At 37.0% G+C, this 12,359-nt stretch overlaps 10 non-coding genes across 10 annotated transcripts; all 10 read right to left on the bottom strand.

Moving 5' to 3' along the window:
- Positions 1 to 606: 606 nt before the first annotated feature.
- Positions 607 to 678, bottom strand: TRNAG-CCC (transfer RNA glycine (anticodon CCC)). The gene has a single exon. It is a non-coding gene; the product is annotated as a tRNA-Gly (tRNA).
- Positions 679 to 1,861: 1,183 nt separating this feature from the next.
- On the bottom strand, positions 1,862 to 1,933 carry TRNAG-UCC (transfer RNA glycine (anticodon UCC)). The gene has a single exon. It is a non-coding gene; the product is annotated as a tRNA-Gly (tRNA).
- A 1,516-nt stretch (positions 1,934 to 3,449) lies between these two features.
- TRNAG-CCC (transfer RNA glycine (anticodon CCC)) lies at positions 3,450 to 3,521 on the bottom strand. Its single transcript has one exon. It is a non-coding gene; the product is annotated as a tRNA-Gly (tRNA).
- A 1,181-nt stretch (positions 3,522 to 4,702) lies between these two features.
- Positions 4,703 to 4,774, bottom strand: TRNAG-UCC (transfer RNA glycine (anticodon UCC)). Its single transcript has one exon. It is a non-coding gene; the product is annotated as a tRNA-Gly (tRNA).
- Positions 4,775 to 4,867: 93 nt separating this feature from the next.
- Positions 4,868 to 4,939, bottom strand: TRNAG-CCC (transfer RNA glycine (anticodon CCC)). The gene has a single exon. It is a non-coding gene; the product is annotated as a tRNA-Gly (tRNA).
- Positions 4,940 to 7,543: 2,604 nt separating this feature from the next.
- Positions 7,544 to 7,615, bottom strand: TRNAG-UCC (transfer RNA glycine (anticodon UCC)). The gene has a single exon. It is a non-coding gene; the product is annotated as a tRNA-Gly (tRNA).
- Positions 7,616 to 7,710: 95 nt separating this feature from the next.
- On the bottom strand, positions 7,711 to 7,782 carry TRNAG-CCC (transfer RNA glycine (anticodon CCC)). Its single transcript has one exon. It is a non-coding gene; the product is annotated as a tRNA-Gly (tRNA).
- Positions 7,783 to 8,952: 1,170 nt separating this feature from the next.
- Positions 8,953 to 9,024, bottom strand: TRNAG-UCC (transfer RNA glycine (anticodon UCC)). The gene has a single exon. It is a non-coding gene; the product is annotated as a tRNA-Gly (tRNA).
- Positions 9,025 to 9,121: 97 nt separating this feature from the next.
- On the bottom strand, positions 9,122 to 9,193 carry TRNAG-CCC (transfer RNA glycine (anticodon CCC)). The gene has a single exon. It is a non-coding gene; the product is annotated as a tRNA-Gly (tRNA).
- A 1,342-nt stretch (positions 9,194 to 10,535) lies between these two features.
- On the bottom strand, positions 10,536 to 10,607 carry TRNAG-CCC (transfer RNA glycine (anticodon CCC)). Its single transcript has one exon. It is a non-coding gene; the product is annotated as a tRNA-Gly (tRNA).
- Between the last annotated feature and the right edge of the window lie 1,752 nt (positions 10,608 to 12,359).

Here is a 12,359-nt window from a genome sequence, read left to right as displayed (position 1 = left end):
TTTCGTGGTTGCTAAACTCTAAGAAGAAAGAAGAGCATGAGCCTTAACACGAAAAATTAAAACAGACTAAAAGCATCACCAAATGTGAAAAACAACTCATGCATTGGCCGGGAATCAAACTCGGGTCAACAGCTTGGAAGGCAGCTATGCTCACCACTATACCACCAACACTTACAGAAGCCATGTTTTTTTCTTACATTTTCTGCACTAACAATACAAAATTATTAGTAAAAAGTAAGACGTGCCAGGAAAAAAAATCCCACATAAATATTGCATTGACCAGGAATCAATCGCAGGTCAACTGCTTGGAAGGCAGGTTTGCTCACCACTATACCAAAAATGCTTAAGGTACCCAGCATTTTTTTCACATTTTCTGCACTAACCCTACAAAATTGTTAGTAAAAATTATGACGTGCCTGAAAAAAAAACACACCCATGTTTTGCATTGGCCGAAAATTGAACCCAGGTCAACTGCTTGGAAGGCAGCTATGCTCACCACTCTACCACCAATGCTTACAGGATCAGCTTTTTTTACATTTTCTGCACTAACATTACAAAATAGTTTGTAAAATGTATGATATGCCAGAAATAAAACTACATAAGTATTGCATTGGCCGGGAATCGAACCCGGGTCAACTGCTTGGGAAGCAGCTATGCTCACCACTATACCACCAATGCATGAACCAACTTAACTGGTTTGGGATTATGGCCGTTAAATCTGCTAAAGTTTTACTTAGAAAAAGGAGGACTGAATATGTCTTGAAAGAGCCAATTACTAAAAAGTTTAAAAACAAGGCAAAGCATTGTCCAAAACTCAAAGATGAATTCTTGTGAATCAACTATGGAGCTTTTCCACCAATTCTTACAATTCTCTCAATTAGTTTCACTTTTTTGACAATAAGGTAACTAAACTCTTACCAAGAAAGAAAGTACACTATGAGCCTTAGCTCAAACAGATTACAAAGAGTCAACAGCAGCACCAAATTCCCCCTAAAGACCTCTGCCATTTTTGGCATTTTTAACACTAACTCTAAAGACAGAGGAGTTTTTGGAATCAGTTATGTAGCTTTTCCACCTCTGCCTACAAATTCTCTCAATTAGCTTTGCTTTCTGCCCACTAAGGTAGCTAAAGTGTTACCAAGAAAGAAATAAAAGCATAAGCCTTAGCACAGAAAGTGAAAAAGATTCCAAACACCACCAAATGGAAAAAAACAATGAGTTCTTCAAGAATTAAACTATGGCCTATTGTTTTAAAAGCAACTACACCCACCAGCATAACACCAATGCCAACCCTGACATTGCTTTCGTATTGGAGACTAACCCTACAAAGTATTTAATCAACAACTGAAGAGCAGAAGATCAGTTAGATGAGACAGTTGAAAAAAATCTAAGAAATATTCTCTTCAATTTTTTTCTCATTTTCGTGGTTGCTAAACTCTAAGAAGAAAGAAGAGCATGAGCCTTAACACGAAAAATTAAAACAGACTAAAAGCATCACCAAATGTGAAAAACAATTCATGCGTTGGCCAGGAATCGAACCTGGGTCAACAGCTTGGAAGGCAGCTTTGCTCACCACTATACCACCAACACTTACAGAAGCCATGTTTTTTTCTTACATTTTCTGCACTAACAATACAAAATTATTAGTAAAAAGTAAGACGTGCCAGGAAAAAAAAAACCCACATAAGTATTGCATTGGCCAGGAATCAATCGCAAGTCAACTGCTTGGAAGGCAGGTTTGCTCACCACTATACCAAAAATGCTTAAGGTACCCAGCATTTTTTTAACATTTTCTGCACTAACCCTACAAAATTGTTAGTAAAAATTATGACGTGCCTGAAAAAAAAACACACCCATGTTTTGCATTGGCCGGGAATCGAACCCGGGTCAACTGCTTGGAAGGCAGCTATGCTCACCACTATACCACCAATGCTTACAGGGTCAGCTTGTTTTTTACATTTTCTGCACTAACATTACAAAATAGTTTGTAAAATGTATGATATGCCAGAAATAAAACTACATAAGTATTGCATTGGCTGGAAATCAAACCCGGGTCAACTGCTTGGGAAGCAGTTATGCTCAACACTATACCACAAATGCATGAACCCACTTGACTGGTTTGGGATTTTGGCTGTTAAATCTGCTAAAGTTTTACTTAAAAAAGGAGGACTGAGTATGTCTTGAAAGAGCCAATTACTAAAAAGTTTAAAAACAAGGCAAAGCATTGTCCAAAACTCAAAGATGAATTCTTGTGAATCAGCTATGGAGCTTTTCCACCAATTCTTACAATTCTCTCAATTATTTTCACTTTTTTGCCAATAAGGTAACTAAACTCTTACCAAGAAAGAAAGTACACTATGAGCCTTAGCTCAAAAAGATTACAAAGAGTCAGCACCAGCACCAAATTACCCCTAAAGACCTCTGCCATTTTTGGCATTTTTAACACTAACTCTAAAGACAGAGGAGTTTTTGGAATCAGTTATGTAGCTTTTCCACTTCTGCCTACAAATTCTCTCAATTAACTTTGCTTTCTGCCAACTAAGGTAGCTAAAGTGTTACCAAGAAAGAAATAAAAGCATAAGCCTTAGCACAGAAAGTGAAAAAGAGTCCAAACACCACCAAATGCAAAAAAACAATGAGTTCTTCAAGAATTAAACTATGGCCTATTGTTTTAAAAGCAACTACACCCACCAGTATAACACCAATGCCAACCCTGACATTGCTTTCGTATTGGAGACTAACCCTACAAAGTGTTTAATCAACAACTGAAGAGCAGAAGATCAGTTAGATGAGACAGTTGAAAAAAAGCTAAGAAATATTCTCTTCAATTTTTTTCTCATTTTCATGGTTGCTAAACTCTAAGAAGAAAGAAGAGCTTGAGACTTAACACGAAAAATTAAAACAGACTAAAAGCATCACCAAATGTGAAAAACAATTCATGCGTTAGCTGAGAATCGAACTCGGGTCAACTACTTGGAAGGCAGCGATTCCCACCACTATACCACCAACACTTACAGAAGCCATGTTTTTTTCTTACATTTTCTGCACTAACAATACGAAATTATTAGTAAAAAGTAAGACGTGCCAGGAAAAAAAAACCCACATAAGTATTGTATTGACCAGGAATCAATCGCAGGTCAACTGCTTGGAAGGCAGGTTTGCTCACCACTATACCAAAAATGCATAAGGTACCCAGCATTTTTTTCACATTTTCTGCACTAACCCTACAAAATTGTTAGTAAAAAGTATGACGTGCCTGAAAAAAAAAAACACCGGTGTTTAGTATTGGCCGGGAATCGAACCTGGGTCAACTGCTTGGAAGGCAGCTATGCTCACCACTATACCACCAATGCTTACAGGGTCAGCTTTTTTTTTTACATTTTCTGCACTAACATTACAAAATAGTTTGTAAAATGTATGATATGCCAGAAATAAAACTACATAAGTATTGCATTGGCCGCGAATCGAACCCGGGTCAACTGCTTGGGAAGCAGCTATGCTCACCACTATACCACCAATGCATGAACCAACTTGACTGGTTTGGGATTATGGCTGTTAAATCTGCTAAACTTTTACTTAAAAACGTAGGACTGAATATGTCTTGAAAGAGCCAATTACTAAAAAGTTTAAAAACAAGGCAAAGCATTGTCCAAAACTCAAAGATGAATTCTTGTGAATCAGCTATGGAGCTTTTCCACCAATTCTTACAATTCTCTCAATTATTTTCACTTTTTTGCCAATAAGGTAACTAAACTCTTACCAAGAAAAAAAGTACACTATGAGCCTTAGCTCAAAAAGATTACAAAGAGTCAGCACCAGCACCATATTCCCCCTAAAGACCTCTGCCATTTTTGGCATTTTTAACACTAACTCTAAAGACAGAGGAGTTTTTGGAATCAGTTATGTAGCTTTTCCACCTCTGCCTACAAATTCTCTCAATTAGCTTTGCTTTTTGCCAACTAAGGTAGCTAAAGTGTTACCAAGAAAGAAATAAAAGCATAAGCCTTAGCACAGAAAGTGAAAAAGAGTCCAAACACCACCAAATGCAAAAAAACAATGAGTTCTTCAAGAATTAAACTATGGCCATTTGTTTTAAAAGCAACTACACCTACCAGCATAACACCAATGCCAACCCTGACATTGCTTTCATATTGGAGACTAACCCTACAAAGTTTTTAATCAACAACTGAAGAGCAGAAGATCAGTTAGATGAGACAGTTGAATATAAGCTAAGAAATATTCTCTTCAATTTTTTTCTCATTTTCGTGGTTGCTAAACTCTAAGAAGATAGAAGAGCCTGAGACTTAACATGAAAAATTAAAACAGACTAAAAGCATCACCAAATGTGAAAAACGATTCATGTGTTGGCCGGGAATCGAATCCGGGTCAACTGCTTGGAAAGCAGCTATGCTCACCACTATACCACCAACACTTACAGAAGCCATAATTTTTTCTTACATTGTCTGCACTAACAATATGAAATTATTAGTAAAAAGTAAGACGTGCCAGGAAAAAAACCCCCACATAAGTATTGCATTGACCAGGAATCAATCGCAGGTCAACTGCTTGGAAGGCAGGTTTGCTCACCACTATACCAAAAATGCTTAAGGTACCCAGCATTTTTTTCACATTTTCTGCACTAACCCTACAAAATTGTTAGTAAAAATTATGACGTGCCTGAAAAAAAAACACACCCATGTTTTGCATTGGCCGGGAATTGAACCCGGGTCAACTGCTTGGAAGGCAGCTATGCTCACCACTCTACCACCAATGCTTACAGGATCAGCTTTTTTTACATTTTCTGCACTAACATTACAAAATAGTTTGTAAAATGTATGATATGCCAGAAATAAAACTACATAAGTATTGCATTGGCCGGGAATCGTACCCGGGTCAACTGCTTGGGAAGCAGCTATGCTCACCACTATACCACCAATGCATGAACCAACTTAACTGGTTTGGGATTATGGCCGTTAAATCTGCTAAAGTTTTACTTAGAAAAAGGAGGACTGAATATGTCTTGAAAGAGCCAATTACTAAAAACTTTAAAAACAAGGCAAAGCATTGTCCAAAACTCAAAGATGAATTCTTGTGAATCAACTATGGAGCTTTTCCACCAATTCTTACAATTCTCTCAATTAGTTTCACTTTTTTGACAATAAGGTAACTAAACTCTTACCAAGAAAGAAAGTACACTATGAGCCTTAGCTCAAACAGATTACAAAGAGTCAACAGCAGCACCAAATTCCCCCTAAAGACCTCTGCCATTTTTGGCATTTTTAACACTAACTCTAAAGACAGAGGAGTTTTTGGAATCAGTTATGTAGCTTTTCCACCTCTGCCTACAAATTCTCTCAATTAGCTTTGCTTTTTGCCAACTAAGGTAGCTAAAGTGTTACCAAGAAAGAAATAAAAGCATAAGCCTTAGCACAGAAAGTGAAAAAGAGTCCAAACACCACCAAATGCAAAAAAACAATGAGTTCTTCAAGAATTAAACTATGTCCATTTGTTTTAAAAGCAACTACACCCACCAGCATAACACCAATGCCAACCCTGACATTGCTTTCATATTGGAGACTAACCCTACAAAGTTTTTAATCAACAACTGAAGAGCAGAAGATCAGTTAGATGAGACAGTTGAATATAAGCTAAGAAATATTCTCTTCAATTTTTTTCTCATTTTCGTGGTTGCTAAACTCTAAGAAGATAGAAGAGCCTGAGACTTAACATGAAAAATTAAAACAGACTAAAAGCATCACCAAATGTGAAAAACAATTCATGCGTTGGCTGAGAATTGAACTCGGGTCACACTACTTGGAAGGCAGTCATTCTCACCACTATACCACCAACACTTACAGAAGCCATAATTTTTTCTTACATTGTCTGCACTAACAATACGAAATTATTAGTAAAAAGTAAGACGTGCCAGGAAAAAAACCCCCACATAAGTATTGCATTGACCAGGAATCAATCGCAGGTCAACTGCTTGGAAGGCAGGTTTGCTCACCACTATACCAAAAATGCTTAAGGTACCCAGCATTTTTTTCACATTTTCTGCACTAACCCTACAAAATTGTTAGTAAAAAGTATGACGTGCCTGAAAAAAAAAAACACCGGTGTTTTGTATTGGCCGGGAATGAAACCCAGGTCAACTGCTTGGAAGGCAGCTATGCTCACCACTATACCACCAATGCTTACAGGGTCAGCTTTTTTTTTTACATTTTCTGCACTAACATTACAAAATAGTTTCTAAAATGTATGATATGCCAGAAATAAAACTACATAAGTATTGCACTGGCCGGGAAACGAACCAGGGTCAACTGCTTGGGAAGCAGCTATGCTCACCACTATACCACCAATGCATGAACCAACTTGACTGGTTTGGGATTATGGCTGTTAAATCTGCTAAACTTTTACTTAAAAAAGTAGGACTGAATATGTCTTGAAAGAGCCAATTACTAAAAAGTTTAAAAACAAGGCAAAGCATTGTCCAAAACTCAAAGATGAATTCTTGTGAATCAGCTATGTAGCTTTTACACCAATTCTTACATTTCTCTCAATTATTTTCACTTTTTTGCCAATAAGGTAACTAAACTCTTACCAAGAAAGAAAGTACACTATGAGCCTTAGCTCAAACAGATTACAAAGAGTCAACAGCAGCACCAAATTCCCCCTAAAGACCTCTGCCATTTTTGGCACTTTTAACACTAACTCTAAAGACAGAGGAGTTTTTGGAATCAGTTATGTAGCTTTTCCACCTCTGCCTACAAATTCTCTCAATTAGCTTTGCTTTTTGCCCACTAAGGTAGCTAAAGTGTTACCAAGAAAGAAATAAAAGCATAAGCCTTAGCACAGAAAGTGAAAAAGATTCCAAACACCACCAAATGGAAAAAAACAATGAGTTCTTCAAGAATTAAACTATGGCCTATTGTTTTAAAAGCAACTACACCCACCAGCATAACACCAATGCCAACCCTGACATTGCTTTCGTATTGGAGACTAACCCTACAAAGTATTTAATCAACAACTGAAGAGCAGAAGATCAGTTAGATGAGACAGTTGAAAAAAATCTAAGAAATATTCTCTTCAATTTTTTTCTCATTTTCGTGGTTGCTAAACTCTAAGAAGAAAGAAGAGCATGAGCCTTAACACGAAAAATTAAAACAGACTAAACGCATCACCAAATGTGAAAAACAATTCATGCATTGGCTGGGAATCGAACCGTGGTCAACTGCTTGGAAGGCAGCTATGCTCACCACTATACCACCAACACTTACAAAAGCCATGTTTTTTTCTTACATTTTCTGCACTAACAATACAAAATTATTAGTAAAAATTAAGACGTGCCAGGAAAAAAAAACCCACATAAGTATTGCATTGACCAGGAATCAATCGCAGGTCAACTGCTTGGAAGGCAGGTTTGCTCACCACTATACCAAAAATGCTTAAGGTACCCAGCATTTTTTTCACATTTTCTGCACTAACCCTACAAAATTGTTAGTAAAAAGTATGACGTGCCTGAAAAAAAAAAACACCGATGTTTAGCATTGGCTGGGAATTGAACCCAGGTCAACTGCTTGGAAGGCAGCTATGCTCACCCCTATACCACCAATGCTTACAGGGTCAGCTTTTTTTTTACATTTTCTGCACTAATATTACAAAATAGTTTGTAAACTGTATGGTATGCCAGAAATAAAACTACATAAGTATTGCATTGGCTGGAAATCGAACCCAGGTCAACTGCTTGGGAAGCAGCTATGCTCACCACTATACCACCAATGCATGAACCCACTTGACTCGTTTGGGATTATGGCTGTTAAATGTGCTAAAGATTTACTTAAAAAAGGAGGACTTGAAAGAGCCAATTACTAAAAAGTTTAAAAACAAGACAAAGCATTGTCCAAAACTCAAAGATGAATTCTTGTGAATCAGCTATGTAGCTTTTCCACCAATTCTTACATTTCTCTCAATTATTTTCACTTTTTTGCCAGTAAGGTAACTAAACTCTTACCAAGAAAGAAAGTACACTATGAGCCTTAGCTCAAACAGATTACAAAGAGTCAACCGCAGCACCAAATTCCCTCTAAAGACCTTTGCCATTTTTGGCATTTTTAACACTAACTCTAAAGACAGAGGAGTTTTTGGAATCAGTTATGTAGCTTTTCCACCTCTGCCTACAAATTCTCTCAATTAGCTTTGCTTTCTGCCCACTAAGGTAGCTAAAGTGTTACCAAGAAAGAAATAAAAGCATAAGCCTTAGCACAGAAAGTGAAAAAGATTCCAAACACCACCAAATGCAAAAAACAATGAGTTCTTCAAGAATTAAACTATGGCCTATTGTTTTAAAAGCAACTACACCCACCAGCATAACACCATTGCCAACCCTGACATTGCTTTCGTATTGGATACTAACCCTACAAAGTATTTAATCAACAACTGAAGAGCAGAAGATCAGTTAGATGAGACAGTTGAAAAAAATCTAAGATATATTCTCTTCAATTTTTTTCTCATTTTCGTGGTTGCTATACTCTAAGAAGAAAGAAGAGCATGAGCCTTAACAAGAAAAATTAAAACAGACTAAAAGCATCACCAAATGTGAAAAACAATTCATGCTTTGGCCGGGAAGCGAACCAGGATCAACTGCTTGGAAGGCAGCTATGCTCACCATGATAACACCAACACTTACAGAAGCCATGTTTTTTTCTTACATTTTCTGCACTAACAATACAAAATTATTAGTAAAAAGTAAGACGTGCCAGGGAAAAAAAACCCACATAAGTATTGCATTGACCAGGAATCAATCGCAGGTCAACTGCTTGAAAGGCAGGTTTGCTCACCACTATACCAAAAATGCTTAAGGTACCCAGCATCTTTTTCACATTTTCTGCACTAACCCTACAAAATTGTTAGTAAAAATTATGACGTGCCTGAAAAAAAAACACACCCATGTTTTGCATTGGCCAGGAATCGAACCCGGGTCAACTGCTTGGAAAGCAGCTATGCTCACCACTATACCACCAATGCTTACAGGATCTGCTTTTTTTTTTTACATTTTCTGCACTAACATTACAAAATAGTTTGTAAAATGTATGATAAGCCAGAAATAAAACTACATAAGTATTGCATTGGCCGGGAATCAAACCCGGGTCAACTGCTTGGGAAGCAGCTATGCTCACCACTATACCACCAATGCATGAACCAACTTGAATGGTTTGGGATTATAGCTGTTAAATCTGCTAAAGTTTTACTTAAAAAATGGAGGACTGAATATGTCTTGAAAGAGCCAATTACTAAAAAGTTTAAAAACAAGGCAAACCATTGTCCAAAACTCAAAGATGAATTCTTGTGAATCAGCTATGGAGCTTTACCACCAATTCTTACAATTCTCTCAATTATTTTCACTTTTTTGCCAATAAGGTAACTAAACTCTTACCAAGAAAGAAAGTACACTATGAGCCTTAGTTCAAACAGATTACAAAGAGTCAGCACCCGCAACAAATTACCCGTAAAGACCTCTGCCATTTTTAACACTAACTCTAAAGACAGAGGAGTTTTTGGAATCAGTTATGTAGCTTTTCCACCTCTGCCTACAAATTCTCTCAATTAGCTTTGCTTTTTGCCAACTAAGGTAGCTAAAGTGTTACCAAGAAAGAAATAAAAGCATAAGCCTTAGCACAGAAAGTGAAAAAGAGTCCAAACACCACCAAATGCAAAAAAACAATGAGTTCTTCAAGAATTAAACTATGGCCTATTGTTTTAAAAGCAACTACACCCACCAGCATAACACCAATGCCAACCCTGACATTGCTTTTATATTGGAGACTAACCCTACAAAGTGTTTAATCAACAACTGAAGAGCAGAAGATCAGTTAGATGAGACAGTTGAAAAAAAGCTAAGAAATATTCTCTTCAATTTTTTTCTCATTTTCGTGGTTGCTAAACTCTAAGAAGAAAGAAGAGCCTGAGACTTAACACGAAAAATTAAAACAGACTAAAAGCATCACCAAATGTGAAAAACAATTCATGCGTTGGCTGAGAATCAAACTCGGGTCAACTACTTGGAAGGCAGCGATTCTCACCACTATACCACCAACACTTACAGAAACCATGTTTTTTTCTTACATTTTCTGCACTAACAATACAAAATTATTAGTAAAAAGTAAGACGTGCCAGGGAAAAAAAACCCACATAAGTATTGCATTGACCAGGAATCAATCGCAGGTCAACTGCTTGGAAGGCAGGTTTGCTCACCACTATACCAAAAATGCTTAAGGTACCCAGCATCTTTTTCACATTTTCTGCACTAACCCTACAAAATTGTTAGTAAAAATTATGACGTGCCTGAAAAAAAAACACACTCATGTTTTGCATTGGCCAGGAATCGAACCCAGGTCAACTGCTTGGAAAGCAGCTATGCTCACCACTATACCACCAATGCTTACAGGATCAGCTTTTTTTTTTTACATTTTCTGCACTAACATTACAAAATAGTTTGTAAAATGTATGATAAGCCAGAAATAAAACTACATAAGTATTGCATTGGCCGGGAATCAAACCCGGGTCAACTGCTTGGGAAGCAGCTATGCTCACCACTATACCACCAATGCATGAACCAACTTGAATGGTTTGGGATTATAGCTGTTAAATCTGCTAAAGTTTTACTTAAAAAATGGAGGACTGAATATGTCTTGAAAGAGCCAATTACTAAAAAGTTTAAAAACAAGGCAAACCATTGTCCAAAACTCAAAGATGAATTCTTGTGAATCAGCTATGGAGCTTTACCACCAATTCTTACAATTCTCTCAATTATTTTCACTTTTTTGCCAATAAGGTAACTAAACTCTTACCAAGAAAGAAAGTACACTATGAGCCTTAGTTCAAACAGATTACAAAGAGTCAGCACCCGCAACAAATTACCCGTAAAGACCTCTGCCATTTTTGGCATTTTTAACACTAACTCTAAAGACAGAGGAGTTTTTGGAATCAGTTATGTAGCTTTTCCACCTCTGCCTACAAATTCTCTCAATTAGCTTTGCTTTTTGCCAACTAAGGTAGCTAAAGTGTTACCAAGAAAGAAATAAAAGCATAAGCCTTAGCACAGAAAGTGAAAAAGAGTCCAAACACCACCAAATGCAAAAAAACAATGAGTTCTTCAAGAATTAAACTATGGCCTATTGTTTTAAAAGCAACTACACCCACCAGCATAACACCAATGCCAACCCTGACATTGCTTTTATATTGGAGACTAACCCTACAAAGTGTTTAATCAACAACTGAAGAGCAGAAGATCAGTTAGATGAGACAGTTGAAAAAAAGCTAAGAAATATTCTCTTCAATTTTTTTCTCATTTTCGTGGTTGCTAAACTCTAAGAAGAAAGAAGAGCCTGAGACTTAACACGAAAAATTAAAACAGACTAAAAGCATCACCAAATGTGAAAAACAATTCATGCGTTGGCTGAGAATCAAACTCGGGTCAACTACTTGGAAGGCAGCGATTCTCACCACTATACCACCAACACTTACAGAAACCATGTTTTTTTCTTACATTTTCTGCACTAACAATACGAAATTATTAGTAAAAATAAGACGTGCCAGGAAAAAAAAACCCACATAAGTATTGCATTGACCAGGAATCAATCGCAGGTCAACTGCTTGGAAGGCAGGTTTGCTCACCACTATACCAAAAATGCTTAAGGTACCCAGCATTTTTTTCACATTTTCTGCACTAACCCTACAAAATTGTTAGTAAAAAGTATGACGTGCCTGAAAAAAAAAAACACCACTGTTTTGTATTGGCCGGGAATTGAACCCGGGTCAACTGCATGGAAGGAAGCTATGCTCACCCCTATACCACCAATGCTTACAGGATCAGCTTTTTTTTTTACATTTTCTGCACTAACATTACAAAATAGTTTGTAAAATGTATGATATGCCAGAAATAAAACTACATCAGTATTGCATTGGCTGGAAATCGAACCCGGGTCAACTGCTTGGGTAACAGCTATGCTCACCACTATACCACCAATGCATATACCCGCTTGACTGGTTTGGGATTTTGGCTGTTAAATCTGCTAAAGTTTTACTTAAAAAAGGAGGACTGAATATGTCTTGAAAGAGCCAATTACTAAAAAGTTTAAAAACAAGGCAAAGCATTGTCCAAAACTCAAAGATGAATTCTTGTGAATCAGCTATGGAGCTTTTCCACCAATTCTTACATTTCTCTCAATTATTTTCACTTTTTTGCCAATAAGGTAACTAAACTCTTACCAAGAAAGAAAGTACACTATGAGCCTTAGCTCAAACAGATTACAAAGAGTCAACAGCAGCACCAAACTCCCCCTAAAGACCTCTGCCATTTT

The sequence above is a fragment of the Phyllobates terribilis genome, unplaced genomic scaffold, assembly GCF_046119375.1.
Source record: "Phyllobates terribilis strain yellow unplaced genomic scaffold, ASM4611937v1 Scaffold_3__8_contigs__length_932513732, whole genome shotgun sequence".
In the NCBI taxonomy this organism is placed as follows: Eukaryota; Metazoa; Chordata; class Amphibia; order Anura; family Dendrobatidae; genus Phyllobates; species Phyllobates terribilis.
The sequence above is the reverse complement of the archived record's forward strand: the minus strand, read 5'-3'. Positions and strand labels throughout refer to the sequence as shown.